Source organism: Rhamphochromis longiceps, linkage group LG22 (genome assembly GCF_057381845.1).
Source record: "Rhamphochromis longiceps isolate RC_006_pf linkage group LG22, R_longiceps_female_GT1.1, whole genome shotgun sequence".
NCBI lineage: Eukaryota > Metazoa > Chordata > Actinopteri > Cichliformes > Cichlidae > Rhamphochromis > Rhamphochromis longiceps.
In genome coordinates this window covers 3,351,579-3,370,266 of record NC_140577.1, presented here as the reverse complement: position 1 = coordinate 3,370,266, position 18,688 = coordinate 3,351,579, and the positions used below count along the sequence as shown (strand labels likewise).

At 41.9% G+C, this 18,688-nt stretch overlaps 1 pseudogene; it reads left to right on the top strand.

Annotated features, from left to right (window-relative positions):
• Positions 1–5,827: 5,827 nt before the first annotated feature.
• Positions 5,828–7,719, top strand: LOC146643118 (Ig kappa-b4 chain C region pseudogene; annotated as a pseudogene).
• Positions 7,720–18,688: the final 10,969 nt, after the last annotated feature.

Genomic DNA, 18,688 nt, shown 5'->3' with positions numbered 1-18,688 from the left:
ATTTCCTAGTGTTTCTGTCTCTAGTCCCCCAGAGTCTAGTTCTTATTTTCCATGTTCAAGTTTTGGTTTGTTTTTCGTAAATGTTTATTTTGTGCATTATTTCCCAACAAATAAAGCTTTAAATTTGTTTCCGTGTAAGAATCCTGAATCCAGGAACCTTCATGCTGCCTGCCATACAGCAAACATGACAGGACATTGAATAACAAACATTAGTATACACAGAGCCAGCCAGATGTAGAAGTGTGATGTGTCTCATGTGATGGTGTTTTAACCTGAGTGAGCACTTCATTTAATTATTCACGATATCCATATCCATTTCATCTTTCCAGGATATCAGTGTATTTAAACTTTTAGCGTCCGAGAGCCTGAAAGCTATAAATATTTTACTTTTTACCACTTTGCTTCAGTTTAGTTAATTTTATATCTAAATGTTTACAAATTGCATTTAATTCCTGTTTGAATCATGATATTAAAATGGGAAACAGAGACATTGTCCTGGTAATTTGATGTTTTTGTGTTTCTTTTTAAATTCTTAAATGGTTTTGTCCTGCCTTACCTCTGAGCTACTTTACTCAAATACTCCTGTACAGAAACATGTTATTAATATATGTTGTTTAATCCTGTCATGTCTGGCAGTTTATGCAATTTGAATTATGATCTGAATGCACTGTGGTGCCAAAAACATGTTGCAAGATCAGCTCTAAAGGTTCTCTATGGTTCCTCTTGTTTCCTCTGCCTGTTGTCGTGTTGTCCAACAATGTGTCACCAACTGCTGCACCTGTAAGAAAAAACAAAGGGAACAAAAACATACAGCACCTGGAACACAAAGATATGAAAATGCACAGATACATAAATTAACAATCTTTTTGTGGTGTGTGTCATTGTCACAAAAGGTAGACAATAATGAGGGCAGGGAGGTGCAATAATGCCCTCCTGGGTGTCAGAGGCAGTGTCACGGTCTGGCTGGCAGACCGTGGGGATGAGGAAAGTAGGACCCAAAACGCAGGACTCTGCGATGCCACAGTGCACTTTATTTACAGTGAATAGACAGGTAAGTCCAACAATTAACTCAGAGATGTAATTTGCCAATGGTGCTCATCCCTTGCTCCCAGTGCGTCCCGTGCTGTAGCTCCCTTAGTTTGTGTGCTCCCCAACTCGCTTCTTCGCCCGACTTTCCTGGAGGAAGAAGGAAAAACCACAATAAGCCACACACGCTAGCCGACTATACCGGTCAAGAGTAATAATCCCACGTCGACTGTCGCCGCGAGTCCAGGTTAAATACCTCTTCCTAGCTGGGAGGGATGATCACCACCAGCTGGTCAGGTAATCAGCTGCAACAGCAAAGAGCGACTCCCGATGACGACAGTCGCCCGGACACGCCTCTTCCACGACGCACGCTTCCGTCAACAGCCCCGAGGACGGGGGGAGAGAGAGAGAGAAGCAGACACATACATACAAACGTGGACAGAACAGTAGACGACAGACCCCAAATAATAGTCGTAATAATAATAATAATAACAACAATAATAATAAACACTGCTCACGGACCCCTGAGTAACCTCCAGAGCCGGGTCCGTGACAGTCAGACAGCGATAGATCCAGGAGATCCAGGAGATCCAGGAGCCCACAGCAGGAGAAGGAGGAAGGCCCCAGATGGGGCACCCAGAGCCAAAGGGTGAGAGTCTCAGAGAACCAGAGGCAACAGGCATCAGTCGGATGTCCTAGCACGAGCCGAGAACAGTGCCCAAGGACCACCTGGCACGACTTTGAAAAGTGGAATGAGAGGCAGAGTCTTCAGCTCAGAGAAGATCAGCTTCCAAGTTGAAGTCATGAATCACAATCACACACAAATCTGTGTTTATTGATACCAAATACAGTTACAATGCATTCATTGTATACTCTGATTACATTGTATAAAGAGTGAAATGCATGTTTATTACTGCTTCTATTAATAGTGTTGTTATGAGTGGTTATGATGCTGTTTAAGGTAAATCTGGAGGAAATCCATCAGTCTCTGCAGCAGTCAGCTCAGCTCTTATTCAGTCTGAGGTAAAATAATATTAAAATGTGTAAACACATCTGTGCTGAGATAACTCTGAACTCTAAACTTATTTGTTCTCTATCATGTAGGAACGTCTGTGAGCAGTAATGTGGTTTTTCTGTAGCTCCTTATTTATTCATGTTGCTTTAAAATTTAAGACTTAAGATTCAAACTAATAAAATCATTTAAAGATTTCAAAGTTATGCTCTGATAAAGCAATTAACAAAGTGGAGTCTAAGCAATGATGGGAAAGAGGAAACGAATGCTGGATTCAAAAGTTTACTATTTAAATTTCTACAGCAGCTAATTAATAAATACTTAATTTATCTACTGATGTTTTCTGTGTGTTCAAAGTATTTGGTGGTCTTTTAATTTACAGCAATACACTCAATGTTAATGCTGTGTGTGTGTGTGTGTGTGTGTGTGTGTGTGTGTGTGTGTGTGTGTGTGTGTGTGTGTGTGTGTGTGTCCTCAGTGAACTGTATCAGTCTCTGCAGTATCTTCCAGCTGCAGCAGTCACTTCAGTTTCTGTTCAGTCTGACTGAGGGAGGTTTTTGTACGACTGTTTTTCACTGTGTGAACACATACTGACTGTTAGGATAGTGAAGACTCTGACAGTAATAAACTGCTGCATCTTCAGCCTGGACTCCACTGATGGTCAGAGTGAAGTCAGAGTTTGATCCACTGCCTGTAAAACGAGCTGGAATCCCTGATTGTCGAGTGCTAGTATAGTAAATGAGCAGTTTAGGAACTCCTCCATCTTTCTGTTGGTACCAGGCTAAATAGTGATAGTTGCTCCAAACATGAACATCCTGACTGGTCGTACACTTGATGCTCACAGTTCCTCCCACAGCAGAGCTCACTGCTCCAGGCTGAGTCACTGTGATCTGTCCTCTGGACTCTGAGGACACAGAGACAAAAACATAAAGCAGCTTCATGGTTTTGTGGGCTTCATTTCAGAGGGACAGATGTTGATAGAGGAGAGGAGTTTGATTCTCTGGACTTTACCTGTGAAGCAGCAGCAGAGGAGAGTCCAGATGAGGACGCAGATCAAAGTCATGTTTTTGATGAGGAGGATTTCTGTGGCTTCTGTTGTGATGAAGGACAGCTGTCAGTCATCCAGTGTTCAACTCTCAGGACTATAAACTCTCCCAGAGCACTGGAGCATGGTGCTGCTGATGCAAAGTGCCTCTCTATGGAAATCATCTGACCAAGTTTAGAGGCACAATGTGAAAAAGTAAAGGTCTGGACTTCACTACATGTTTTTACAACATTCTGTACGCCACGCAGATCCTGATGCGTTTGAAGAACTACTAATTGATTATTTTTAAAATAAGTTCAATGTCAATTTTAAAATATTGCTGTAGGACACCATTCAGATGGCTGTGATCCAAAATTAAATATGGTTCAAACATCATGATACAACATGATTTCCTCCAGTACCATCCACCTCCAACATATATTACAGTTTCTCTCAGTCGCTTTGCTGCAGTTCTCAAATCAGTGATGCTTTTCCCCAATCAAATTAGCCTTTCTCGTTGTTTCATACACACATACACACTGCTGTTGTTTCTACACTAATAAAGGGATTTGTTACTTCATTGATCCACAACTCACAGCTCACAACTGTCGTGATCGGGCTGTGTCCAGGCAGGAATTGGACCCAAACTCAAACTCACTGGAAACAGGACTGAACTCAAAATGGCAGCTTTTATTGCTGAACAGAAAACTCCACAAAACCTAAACTGGGAAGAATCTAACAAAACACACACAGCATGAGGAAGATCACGGCACTGTAGTAATCAATCAATCTTTATTTATAAAACACTTTTTATACAGAAATGTAGCACAAAGTGCTTTACATGGTTAAAAGCAGCACACCCCGCCCTCCAACTCACTCCCCACACTCTCATTAACATAAACGATCATGGATACATACATACCCCCCCCCCCCCCCCCCCCCACACACACACACACACACACATACACTTAAAGAGTAAAATTGGGCTGGGCACACATGAGCCAGGTGAGGAAACACTATGGCTGTATCGCAATTCAGGGTCTGCAGCCTTAAAGGCCTCATTTTAAGGCCGATTACGTCACAGCGGCGCGCCGAAGGCTGTCCCAATTCAAAGGCTGCTCGAAATGCGTCCCTGAAATGCGTCCTTCAATTCCCTGAATTTTAAGGCTGTGGAGGTGTAGACTTCGTGGCCCAACATATCCCAGAATGCATAGCGCGGCGGTGGGTGTGGATAATTTTGCCGGAAAAAAACGGCGGATGAGGGGCGGCCGAAGAGTAAACTTTAAGTAAGTACTGAATATTATGTCACTTATTTATGTGCAAATGTTTAATAACGAAGAACATTAAACATTACTGTTGGCCACATGTCGGCAAAGTTATGTGACATTAGTGACGTTTGTACTAACTTGGTTTTAAAGCCTTTACTTTAAAATATACGCCGTTCAATAGCTGAGCTTCATCTCACAGAGAATGATCAAAGCTCATGTAGAAACAAACAAATGAACCAAAAATTTTCTCCTTCATTTCTGTCAAACACAGCTGTATGACTTGTTTCCAGTGGTTAGTATCATGGTTGCTAGGCAACCTGCGCAGCGCAATGGAGGCTTTTTTTTTTAACTTTATTGACAAACAACAGTATCAGCGCAACGGAGGCTAGACCGTCCCATTACACAAGCCTCGCGCTTCCGGCCTTAGCGGTCTTTGAGTACGCGGCCCTTGAGAATCGGTGAGGCTGCAGACCCTGAATTGGGAGACAGCCTATCACAGGGAGCCGTCTGCACCGGGAGCCTCCAGGCTGGGCAAAGAAGCCCCCCAGCCAGGCTGAGAATGTGTCGATGATGTGAACAGAACACACATATAGTTTAATGAGTATTATTTTGCTTTTCTCCATTTCATCAGTTTTGTAAGGTTAAAAAAATACAAAAAAACATCAGACGTGATTTTTGTTTCTGAAAACAGTTTTAAACTTCTCATTAGCTGTCACAGTCCGGGTGAGCTGCTGGTAAATTTCCACCATGTTCTCCTGTGTCTGCCCCTGGGCAGAGCCGTCATCTCCTCACATGGAGCCAATCTGGAGCAACCTACTCAGGATATTCAAGACCAGCGTTGCCGTCTCTTCACTGCTAGTTTGCCAACTTACCCTCGGTGCTAACAGGCTACCATGCTTCATGCTCCTTGCCCAAGTCTATGCACTCGGCCATACTCACTGCAGTTTCATGCTCCGTCTCCTGGGAAGGATTTCAATATCACACCTGCTGCCCTCTTCCCACTGCTTCTCACAGGATCACTTGGAGCTCAGGTCAGCTCATCTTAAATCTATTCAGCTCAGCTGGACCTTCACCTACTCCCCTCAAAGTACCACCAACTCCACCTGCAACATAAGCCATACTCCTCTTTAAAATTCAACCACACCTGGAGAAGTCTGTGAACCCACTAACCCCCTTTTCCTCTCTCCCTCTTGATCACCACGCCACCTTAGGCCACCACGCTACGTTTTCTTGTCAGGAATCCCACGTCAAGTATAACTCTGTGTTTTTGTGCCAAATAAAGATTTGTGTGAAGCAAACTCAACCGTCTCCACATGTGGTCCAGCACTTGAGTCCAGTTTCGTACAGGCCTTTGGCCCCTTGTGACATTAGGCCTACATTTTTTGCAGTACTCTTTCCAAAGTAGGTGAGGTTTTGAGAAAAATAACAAAACAAAAAAACCTGTTTTGATGTCTTAAAACGACGGTGAAAGTGTTTTATGAAGTGTCTTTTGCATAGATGAGTCTGTGTGGTGAAAAAGGCCTTACATATTTGGAGAGCTGCATTAAGAGTGGTGAGAATGACGTTCCTGATGTAAGACTTTCACCAAAGCAACTGAGAAAAGCAGTGATGGGGAAACATTTACTGGAGTTCATTTAAGTGTTCACGAATAAATGTCAGTGAAGTCGTTTGAAAACGTGTGTGTGTGTGTGAAACATGTCAAAAGTAAACCAAAGCAACACATGGTGATAAAACCCGAATTGAATGGTAATGTTTACCAGTTAGAAGCCTTCACAGTGAGAACAGCACAGAGCACAGTCTTCTCTACCTGGAAGGGATTTTCAAAGCTTCCTAAAACACCATTATTTGTAGACAGAATTCCAAAATAGAAATAAAAACTCATTAAAAAAACCCTGTATGTGTAGGCAGCGTCTTAACAATGGACATGTTCCTTCGGAAATTAAAAATATATATTATAGAAAAAAATGCTGGTACACTTTCCAGAACTTAATATTTTTGTGAAATTCAAAACATAACGACATGAATCTGAAGTGTTTTTGAAGCGTTTTAGGCTGAGAATTAGTTTCAGTGTTTAGAGCTGTGAAAAAATAAGTGCCAGGTTTCAAGAGATGTTTTCACATGTGAAAGCTGTAAAATCTACATTTTGAAATCAGATTCTTTAAATATTGTTGTAATGGTCTTTATTTGTTTTAATTACACTATTATAATATTATTAAATGATACAAACAGTGAATGATTTTGTTGAGTTTGTTTGTCTCAGAGTCAGAGAGCCGTGTCTCTCTACAGTCAGAGGTTTTTGTACGGCGCCTCAATGAGTTTGTATCACTGTGGTACACGTTTGGTGGAGGAACCAGACTGGATGTTGGAAGTAAGTTAATTAAACTGTGTTTATTATTAAATATTGTATCATTTTATTTAATAACTACTTGTTAGGCTGCTTAGATGAGACAAAAGTATTTTTTTATTTAAAATAATTGAGTTTTTGATGTTTGTCCTTTTTACTGGACTAATTCAGATGAGCTCTGCGAGTTTCTCTTGTTTAATCTACATTTCTGTCACAGTAAAATGTAGACAAGAGTAAACTTCATCATCTTATGATTAGTTTGTAAATTTCCACCACATCAGCTGCTGTTTGGATGAGTCAAAGTTTGCTTTCTGATGTTTTTATCGTGTCAGATGTTTCAGATTTAGTTTGAAATCATGTGAGCTGTTCAATAACATTTGAATCTATATGAATGAGTAGCTGCTCTGTGCTTGTGTCCACTCATTTATTCAGTCATCCATGATTTAGACTTCTAATCATTTTAAAGCCAAACTTCTGCTGTAAATGTTTCCACATCTGCTTCTTTTATTTCCAGTGTAGTTTGAACATATTTCAGCTCAAACTGTGTGATGATTCTCTCTGTGCTGATATGCATGAGAGGTTTCTGAAAGGGAAGTGAAACAATGTGTGAGTGAATGACTGGTGGAGCAGAAAAAACACCTGACAGAAACTTCTTAATGGAGAAATTCAAATTGTGGTTCCTGTCCTCTAAGCTGATTGGTGTTTCCTAGGTGATACCCGCCCCGCCCTGAAGGTGCTGGGTCCCTCCAACAAGGAGCTGGAGCAGGGGAAGGCCACGCTCATGTGTGTGGCCAACAAGGGCTTCCCCTCAGACTGGAGTCTGTCCTGGAAGACGAGCGACAGCAGTGGCAGCAGCAGCATCAGAGGGGAGGAGAGCAGGACTCCTGGAGTGCTGCAGAATGACGGCCTCTACAGCTGGAGCAGCACCCTGACACTCACTGCAGACCAGTGGGGGAAGGTGGGCTCTGTGACCTGTGAGGCCACCCAGGGCTCCCAGTCTCTGGTCTCAGAGATACTGAGGAGAGACCAGTGTTCCCAGTCCTGATGTCAATCACTGAGTCTTTCATGCTGTTTTTCTTCTGTCTCTTTGAGTCTTCTTCTTTGCAGATTTTTAAAAAAGCATCAAACAGTCATGTTTCCATCTCATAATGACAACAATCATAGCAACAATCTCCTCTAGTTTCATCCTTTTGTGTCTGTTGTAAAGCTGATATTTCAAACTCTTAAAAGAATAAAAACGTACCGAGAAAACATGTTCTTTGACTCTGTGAGTTTAATAAATGCACATTAAAAAATTAAGATTTTGTAATATTTGTAAAACCAGACCAAAATAAAAATGTAAACAGACACATCAAGTGTAATGTGCAGTGAAAATGGTTAAATATACTTTTTAATCCACATATTAAATATTTCTCTATAAGATGTTGAGGTCATGTCAACCATAGATTATCTGTGTGCTCTTCATAATTTCTAGTCTCAAAGCTGTTTTATGATCTACATTTTAATCTGATCTAAAACCTAATAAGTAAAATTAAAGAGCAGGGTGTCATCGTATGTTTAAACAGAGATCATTTAAATCAAGTTCAAGTGAAGATTTACTGATGTTTGATTAATGAACTATTTGACAGTGAAACTCTGATGAAGCACCAAAGCAGAGAAGAGTCTACAAGCTGGTGGTGGCAGAGGTGAAGCAGGTGGAGACTTAGCTGAGGATCTCTAATTGTCAGGATGAGGTGGAGATCAGGAGTCTGAGAGTTAAAGCACACAAAACAGAGGCTGAGTAACTCACAGAAGGCAGCGAGACAACAACTGGACTCAAATAATGACGACAGAATTGAGCTTGAAGTGGACATGATGTTAAGAACAGACTAACAGAACAAACACAGGAATGCAGGCAGATGAGAGACTACAGGTCTGCTTTAATCAACTTATATAGAAGTTAATCTCTTCTAGTGTTCACAGCAAAATGAGAGAAACTCACTTCACTAAACCTCTTAACACAAGAAAAAGACCACGGTCTGTCAGGAGGATCACATCTTATTTTCAGTGGTTTCAGATTTTTGTACGACTTTATATTAATGTCACACTTTTAAGCATTAGTAAGATATTATTTTAAAGAGAAACTTTTTACTTCTTTGTTCTGTCTACATTATTACTTTGGAAACTGACTAAATAACTTTAGGTTTTTACAACAGTAACAGTGATTCGTTTGTGCTGGAAATATCCAAATGAGGCTAAATCTTCACTGAACACATCCCCTACAAACACTGTTATAACAGCCTGCTTGATTTGTTAATCAGCAGAATATCAGAATATTATAGACACTAGTTGTGATGTGACTACAATGATTTTCTGGATTTGTGTGATAACAAGGACTGCAGCTGAGCTCCACAGAAGCATCAGTTTAATATTTAACAGCTTACAAATAGAAAAGAGCTGCTCATCAGTGCAGAAACACTGACAACAGTATTTGTATTTCTAATGACAGCTTGTTATATTTTACAACTTGGATTAATATAAAAATCTTTAATGAGCAAAAACAACATTTTTTTTTCTTTGTGGACCTTCCAGCTACGTCTTTTCATCTGAACTTATTGTTATAAATGTAGAAACTAAGAATGAGTCAGACTGATGGGCTGCAGAGAACATCAGTCATCTAAAAATAATGTTAATGTGTTGAACATCTGGAGCCAGTGTTGTGTCTGTATTCTGTGACTCATTAAACATTTATCTTTTTATTCGGGGACACCACTTCATTTCTTTTTTCATGTTACTAACAACGTATTCAATAAATTTATGAATGTTAAACTGTGAGTGCACACAAATGAACTTCCACAGTAAATATTAAAGTAATCGTTCCTCCCAGTCTTTTAGTTTGTTCTGCAGCTGTTGCTTCAGATCAGTTCCTCTTCAGCTGAGAGGTTTTTGTACGACAGATTTTCACTGTGTAAACAGAGTGTTTGTTTTTGAGCCTCAAATTTATGTTTAGATTATTTAAATTAAACTTTATTTTTTATGTTGAGCTGTATGATATTTATTGATTTTATTTTCATATATTTTAACATGAAGGTCGTATTTTACTGATAACTGTTAAAATTTAACAAATCAAATTCAAATTCAAATTCAAATTTTATTTGTCACGTACACAGTCATACGCAGTACGATATGTAGTGAAATGCTTGGACAACTGCTCGTGACCTAAAGAAAACAAAAAAGGAAAAGGCTATGAATAAGATAGGAAATAAATATGAAAAATTAAAAAGGGTAAATTTAACTAGGAAGGAATAAAATATAAATTAAGGTTAAAAATGAAATAACTGTACAACACAAATTAGAATGAAGGGTAAATTTAACTGGGAAGAATAAGATAAAATATATAAATTAAAGTTGAAAATAAAATAACTGTACAACAAAATACACAATACACAATATAGAACTATATAAGAATGTATGAAGAAATCTAAATCTAAATAAATATATACACAATAACAGCAGCTGTACAAGTATTAACTGGAAATGAAGAATATAGTGACCAGTGTTGTGCAAAAACAATGTCCAGAAAGTCCAGTGTGTGTGTAAGAACCATATGTGTGGGTCAGTACTGTGTGGTGGTGTGATTGAGAGACCGTATCGCCTGCGGGAAGAAGCTCCTCCTCAGTCTCTCTGTGTTGGTCTTCAGGGAGCGGAATCGCTTTCCTGACCTCAGCAGAGAGAACAGTCTGTTGTTGGGATGGCTGAGGTCCTTCACGATCTTCCTGGCCTTGGTCCAGCACCGCCTGCTGTAGATTGAGTGCAGGTCAGGGAGCTCGGAGCGGATGGTGCGCTCAGCTGACCGCACAACCCTCTGTAGAGCTCGTCTGTCCTGCATGGTGCTGTTCCCGAACCAGGTTAAGATGTTTCCCGCCAGGATGCTCTCTATGGTGCACGAGTAAAAGTTCCTGAGCACCTTGGAGGGCAGTTGGAAGTCTCTCAAGCGTCTGAGGTGGTAGAGACGCTGTCGGGCCTTTTTCACCACAGTGTTGATGTGACAGGACCATGACAGGTCCTGCGTGATGTGAACTCCGAGGTATTTGAAGCTGTCCACTCTCTCCACTGGGCACTCGTTGAGGACGGGGGTCTGGTAGTTCCTCTCCTGCTTAGTGCTGAAGTCCACTATCATAGATGATATTATGGTGGTTCTAGTATGGAATGGAGGTCAAAGGTCACAATGAGTTTTCTCTATAACTATTCGACTTGTTGAACATGTTGACTGATTTTTACTTAATTTTTAGGGAAAAGAGAAAAAGAAACTATTTTTAGATTGGAAGAAAATGTGTGTGTGTGTGTGTGTGTGTGTGTGTGTGTGTGTGTGTGTGTGTGTGTGTGTGTGTGTGTGTGTGTGTCCTCAGTGAACTGTATCAGTCTCTGCAGTATCTTCCAGCTGCAGCAGTCACTTCAGTTTCTGTTCAGTCTGACTGAGGGAGGTTTTTGTACGACTGTTTTTCACTGTGTGAACACCCACTGACTGTTGATAGCATGAACACTCTGACAGTAATAAACTGCTGCATCTTCAGCCTGGACTCCACTGATGGTCAGAGTGAAGTCAGACTTTGATCCACTGCCTGTAAAACGAGCTGGAATCCCTGATTGTCGAGTGCTAGCATACTTAATGAGCAGTTTAGGAACTCCTCCATCTTTCTGTTGGTACCAGTGTAAGTAGTTGTTGTTATAAACATCCTGACTGGTCGTACACTTGATGCTCACAGATCCTCCCACAGCAGAGCTCACTGCTCCAGGCTGAGTCACTGTGATCTGTCCTCTGGACTCTGAGGACACAGAGACAAAAACATAAAGCAGCTTCATGGTTTTGTGGGCTTCATTTCAGAGGGACAGATGTTGATAGAGGAGAGGAGTTTGATTCTCTGGACTTTACCTGTGAAGCAGCAGCAGAGGAGAGTCCAGATGAGGACGCAGATCAAAGTCATGTTTTTGATGAGGAGGATTTCTGTGGCTTCTGTTGTGATGAAGGACAGCTGTCAGTCATCCAGTGTTCAACTCTCAGGACTATAAACTCTCCCAGAGCACTGGAGCATGGTGCTGCTGATGCAAAGTGCCTCTCTATGGAAATCATCTGACCAAGTTTAGAGGCACAATGTGAAAAAGTAAAGGTCTGGACTTCACTACATGTTTTTACAACATTCTGTACGCCACGCAGATCCTGATGGGTTCTGAAGAACTACTAACTGATTATATTTGAAATAAGTTCATTTAAAAGTTGCTCTTTGCTAAGATGTAGAGAAGTAAGAAATTCATATCTTTTCTGAATTCCTTCATTCATGTTTGAAGTATTAAATATTTCATGGAAAGCATTTAGTCAGTGACTTTATGTACAGTGGTGGGTCACACTTACATTTGTACAGTTACATTGATTCAAATAACTTTTTGGAGTAAATTCTACTTGCTGGTGAAGATCATGTGACCTAACTGAAAGCTTCACAGTGGGAATACAAGAGACTTTGTGGAGAAAGTGTTTTCTAAACCACTTGTAAATGTAATATCCATCCATATTATTAGTATGAATGCAGTTATACTCACTGTATGTAAAGTACTATTGAGTGAGACATGCTGTTTGACTTATTGGAAACACATTTTTTAGTTAAGCGTAACATTTTATTGGTTTTGTTTGCGATGTTGTTGGTTATTAAAGTTTCTGATGACAATGTCAATTTCAAAATGTTGCTATAGGAGACCATTCAGATGGCTGTGATCCAAAATTAAATATGGTTCAAACATCATGATACAACATGATTTCCTCCAGTACCATCCACCTCCAACAAATGTTACAGTTTCTGTCAGTTTGCTGCAGTTCTCAAATCAGTGATGCTTTTCCCCAATTAAATTAGCCTTTCTCATTGTTTTATACACACATACACACTGCTGTTGTTTCTACACTAATAAAGGGATTTGTTACTTCATTGATCCACAACTCACAGCTCACAACTGTCGTGATCGGGCTGTGTCCAGGCAGGAATTGGACCCAAACGCAAACTCACTGGAAACAGGACTGAACTCAAAATGGCAGCTTTTATTGCTGAACAGAAAACTCCACAAAACCTAAACTGGGAAGAATCTAACAAAACACACACAGCATGAGGAAGATCACGGCACTGTAGTAATCAATCAATCAATCAATCAATCAATCAATCAATCAATCAATCAATCAATCAACCAATCAATCTATCAATCAATCAATCAATCAATCAATCTTTACATGAGCCAGGTGAGGAAACACTATCACAGGGAGCCGTCTGCACCGGGAGCCTCCAGGCTGGGCAAAGAAGCCCCCCAGCCAGGCTGAGAATGTGTCGATGATGTGAACAGAACACACATATAGTTTAATGAGTATTATTTTGCTTTTCTCCATTTCATCAGTTTTGTAAATTAAGAAAAAAAAAAAAAAAAAAAAATATATATATATATATATATATTAGGGGTGCAACGATATTCGTATCGATATTGAACCGTTCGATACAGTGCTTTCGGTTCGGTACGCATATGTATCGAACAATACAACATTTGTAATTTATTTTATCAACTTTCCTTCTGACGATGCTGTCTGTGTTGAGCGCTCAGTGAATCTGTGTTCGACTACTCCGCCTAGGCTGCACTGTCGAGCGCAGATCCACTGAGCGCTCAACACAGACAGCATAGTCAGAAGGAAGAGCGCAGGGCAAGCTAGCGAGACAGAAGTTAAGCTCTACTTGCAACAGGCAAATTGAACCTCATTCAGATCTGGCGTTTGGAATTATTTTGGTTTTCATGTGACGTATGACCCTGAAGGTAAGCGAGTCATGGACTAAAGTAAAACAGTATGTTGGATGTGCCATGCAATGCTCAATTACATTGGTGTGAACTAGTGTGTTAGCGCAGTTAGCTCGTTAACGTGTTGGCCGTCTAGCCCCATGCACGGAGCGATCGGCGGTAGCTCGTTAACGGAGATTTGCCGTGTTGTGGCGTTAAGGTCATTTCAACGAGATTAACCTGAAAGCACTAGTGGGAACACAACGAATATGACTGCACATTTACGCCGACATCATCCTAGTGCAAAGACAAGTGGAAGCAGACAAAAAAAAGCAAGCATGCTACTAACTTTAGCCGAGTCATTTAGACAGCTGTTAGCACATGATTCTCCTTATGCTGCTGAGAATATAGCCCAGAAGAAGCGGATAGTATAGCTTTTATTTTGGAAAGAGCCATTTCTCTGTAATAAACTCTCTTTTCCAAAGATGAGTGATTCCTCAATCAGATACAGGGCTCGCAATATCGCTAGCCCGACGTCCTGGAGCTAGCGATTTTTTTCAGTCGGGCTACCAAAATCTTTCTCTTCCCTGCCCGTCGGGCTATTGTAGGAAAAATATATGTCAATGCTTTTGCATTCTTTCAGAAATGTAGCTGGGTAATTATGTCATTGGCATCGGTGAGCCACTGTCAATATGTGACATATTGAAGTCGCGTTTGAATTTGCGCTTGTTTTTTTGCTTTCACTTTGCAATCGTGCGAACTGTGTATAGAGAGCGACAGCACTGATCTGTGAGTGATGATAATTTGTGCACCAATTCCTCTGACATCGTCTTATTAATCGTTAGCTTACTATGCAAACATGACAAGTGAAATCTCCCGCAGCAAGCTTAAACATGTGAGAGGTTGATCGCGCAGAGAATCGCTGAGCTTATGTGAGTGCGCGTGTAAAAGCAGCAGGATATATATTTTAGTTCTGCTGAGCCAAATAAGACAGGTCAGGGTGAAGAAGTGACAGCCAAAGAAAAGCTTACCACAAAACGGAGAAGTTATGACAAATCAGACTATAAGGCAAAAAGAAAGTGCAGCTTTATGGTTTCATGGACAAAAGAATTTCTGTGGCTGCAATATGATGAGCTAAATAACCAGGGCTGCACATAAGTGGTCCGCAGGTGCGCATTCGCTGTCAAAATAAAAAACACGCACAAGGGTTAGGGTTACATTTAAAAACTGTACTTTTGAGTTAAAATATATATTTATAATTTTAATAAATGACAAATTAAAAATGCATGAACATTTTTTGTATCGAAAAAATATCGAACCGTGACACCAAAGTATCGAACCGAACCGAACCGTGAATTTTGTGTATCGTTGCACCCCTAATATATATATATATATATATATATATATATATGCTGTTCTGCATAGGCCTGAACCCCCTCAGTGAGATCATTAACAAGACTGGCTACGGATACCGACTACAGAACGGAGCAGTTGTCAGCCACCTCCTGTACATGGATGACATCAAGCTGTATGCCAAGAGTGAACGAGACATCGATTCACTGATCCACACTACCAGGCTATACAGCAATGACATTGGAATGTCGTTCGGACTGGAGAAGTGTAGTCGGATGGTAACAAAGAGAGGGAAGGTAGTCAGAACTGAGGGGATTGAACTACCAGAAGGCAACATTGCAGACATAGAGGACAGTTACAAGTACTTGGGGATCCCACAGGCGAATGGGAACCATGAAGAGGCCGCTAGAAAAGCTGCAACCACCAAGTACCTGCAGAGGGTCAGGCAAGTCCTGAGGAGTCAGCTGAATGGTAAGAACAAGATCCGGGCCATCAACACGTACGCCCTGCCCGTGATCAGGTACCCTGCTGGGGTAATAGGCTGGCCAAAGGAGGAGATAGAAGCCACTGACATAAAGACAAGAAAGCTCCTTACCATGCATGGAGGGTTTCACCCCAAATCCAGCACCCTGAGGCTGTACGCTAAGCGGAAGGAAGGGGGCCGGGGACTGGTGAGTGTCAGCACCACAGTCCAGGATGAGACAACGAACATCCAAGAATACATTAGGAAGATGGCCCCAACTGACCGAGTGCTCAGTGAATACCTCAGGCAGCAGAAACCCAAGAAAGAGGAGGGAGACGAGGAACCATCATGGAAGGACAGGCCCCTGCACGGTATGTACCACCGGCAGATAGAGGAGGTGGCTGATATCCAGAAATCCTACCAGTGGCTGGACAAAGCTGGACTGAAAGACAGCACAGAGGCACTAATCATGGCAGCACAAGAACAAGCTCTGAGCACAAGATCCATAGAGGCTGGGGTCTATCACACCAGGCAAGACCCCAGGTGCAGGCTGTGTAAAGATGCCCCAGAGACAATCCAGCACATAACAGCAGGGTGCAAGATGCTAGCAGGCAAGGCATACATGGAACGCCATAACCAAGTGGCCGGCATAGTGTACAGGAACATCTGTGCCGAGTATAACCTGGAAGTCCCAAGGTCAAAATGGGAGATGCCCCCAAGGGTGGTGGAGAATGACCGAGCTAAGATCCTGTGGGACTTCCAGATACAGACGGACAAAATGGTGGTGGCTAACCAACCGGACATAGTGGTGGTAGACAAACAGAAGAAGACGGCCGTAGTGATCGATGTAGCGGTTCCGAATGACAGCAATATCAGGAAGAAGGAACACGAGAAGCTGGAGAAATACCAAGGGCTCAGAGAAGAGCTCGAGAGGATGTGGAGGGTGAAGGTAACAGTGGTCCCCGTGGTGATCGGAGCACTAGGTGCGGTGACTCCCAAGCTAGGCGAGTGGCTCCAGCAGATCCCAGGAACAACATCGGAGATCTCTGTCCAGAAGAGCGCAGTCCTGGGAACAGCTAAGATACTGCGCAGGACCCTCAAGCTCCCAGGCCTCTGGTAGAGGACCCGAGCTTGAAGGATAAACCGCCCGCAGGGGCGTGCTGGGTGTTTTTTTTTTGTTTTATATATATATATATATATATATGTATCAGATTAGATTTTTGTTTCTGAAAAACAGTTTTAAACTTCTCATTAGCTGTCACAGTCCGGGTGAGCTGCTGGTAAATTTCCACCATGTTCTCCTGTGTCTGCCCCTGGGCAGAGCCGTCATCTCCTCACATGGAGCCAATCTGGATCAACCTACTCAGGATATTTAAGACCAGCGTTGCCGTCTCTTCACTGCTAGTTTGTCAACTTACCCTCGGTGGTAACAGGCTACCATGCTTCATGCTCCTTGCCCAAGTCTATGCACTTGGCCAGGATTTCAATATCACACCTGCTGCCCTCTTCCCACTGCTTCTCACAGGATCCCTTGGAGCTCAGGTCAGCTCATCTTAACTTTGTTCAGCTCACCTGGACTGTTAGGTTTTGTATTGTTGATTGTCATTTATGCTTAGAAATATTTACTCATATATGCTTAGCAGTATATAATCATTTGAACCGAATGTCTCATCCTAGGAGGTCTGTAACAACTCTGTGTAGCATGAAGAGGGGAGTGCGTTCACTCCTCTACAGAGTGTTCTGGCATAGATCACACACCTCCTAGGAGAGGTCGTATCTTCTCTTGCTGATATATGATATAGCAAACACACGTATATCTGTTTGAGTGTAAGAGCCTTTTGTTTAGATGGACCCGCTAGACGTCCTGGCACCAGCTTTGGGGAGTCTTCACAGGGTCACATCTTGACCTCACACAGATCTCTCACACACACAGATCTCTCTCTCTCTCACACACACACACACACACACACACACACACACACACACACACATACACACACACATACACATACACAGGCAAAGTACTCTTTGTGTGTATGTAGACGTCATATGTTAATGAACCTATGCATATTCATGTAACCTCAATAACAGAACAGTGGTACGGGAGAACGGAGAGAGCAACTGGGGTCAAGCGAAGGAACGGCGTTTGTCCGGTCTCTCCCGTGCGCGAGAAACATGAAGAACTTTGCCTACTTGTGTCTTGCTTTGCTGTGTAATTATATTGTCTTCAACATTCCAGCGGATGGGTTCAAGCTACAAACCTATCATGGACCTTCACCTACTCCCCTCAAAGTACCGCCAACTCCACCTGCAACATAAGCCATACTCCTCTTTAAAATTCAATCACACCTGGAGAAGTCTGAGAACCCACTAACCCCCTTTTCCTCTCTCCCTCTTGATCACCACGCCACCTTAGGCCAAGGCTGGACTGGGACAAAAAAATCGGCCCGGGCATTTTGACACCCTGGGGCGCCTCTGTCAGTGCGCCCCAGGGTGGCTGTGGCTACAATGTAGCTTGCCATCACCAGTGTGTGAATGTGTGTGTGAATGGGTGGATGACTGGATATGTAAAGCGCTTTGGGTCCTTAGGGACTAGTAAAGCGCTATATAAATACAGGCCGTTTACCGTTTACCGTAGAGACCGGCCCACCAGGATAAAGATTTAAAATGTGACGTCATTCAGGGGTAAAACCGCAAAGGATTCTGGGAACTTGTGGCAATCGGTACTAGCGCACGCAGGCTTTCAATTGAACTCAGTTACACAGCGATAAAAAGAAACCCAAAAAAATGCCAAGAAGCTGTTGTATTATTAACTGCAATAGCCGGTCGCATGACAGCCACGGGAAGCCGACGGGTAAAGAGATCGTTTTTTTAATCGGATTATGTCGTTGAAGAGAAATTTTTTAAGCCATGTTTCCGAAGTAAGAGCCGACGGATGGTCTGGATACACCAAATATAACGTCCCAGAACACTCCAGCTCACATGTTAGTCTGCTCCAAGCTTTCCCACAAAGGTCAGAGTTTTGTAGTAGTTAATGCGTCATTTTTCTTAACATAATTGGTGATATAGGTTACAAGCAAATCTGGCGCTGAACAGAAATTGTCGCGCTATGCTCCTTTGTTTATTGTGCATAAATAGTGAATTATCCTGACACAATATTGCGTTTCGCTTCTGTTATTATGGTACACTGACAAAAACATATACTTTTATTCACAGGATAAAACAGTTGTTTTGTATCACTAATTGTCCAGTGCGATTACAGCATACAATATTATTGTCACTGCTACATTTCTGTGATGCTACCAGAGATTATTTCCACTACTAATTAATTACCGTTGAGCTCAAAGCTTATATTAATAAACGGTTAACGAATGTGTATTTATGAAGACGATTTGTGAGACTGGTAAACTTACCTTTG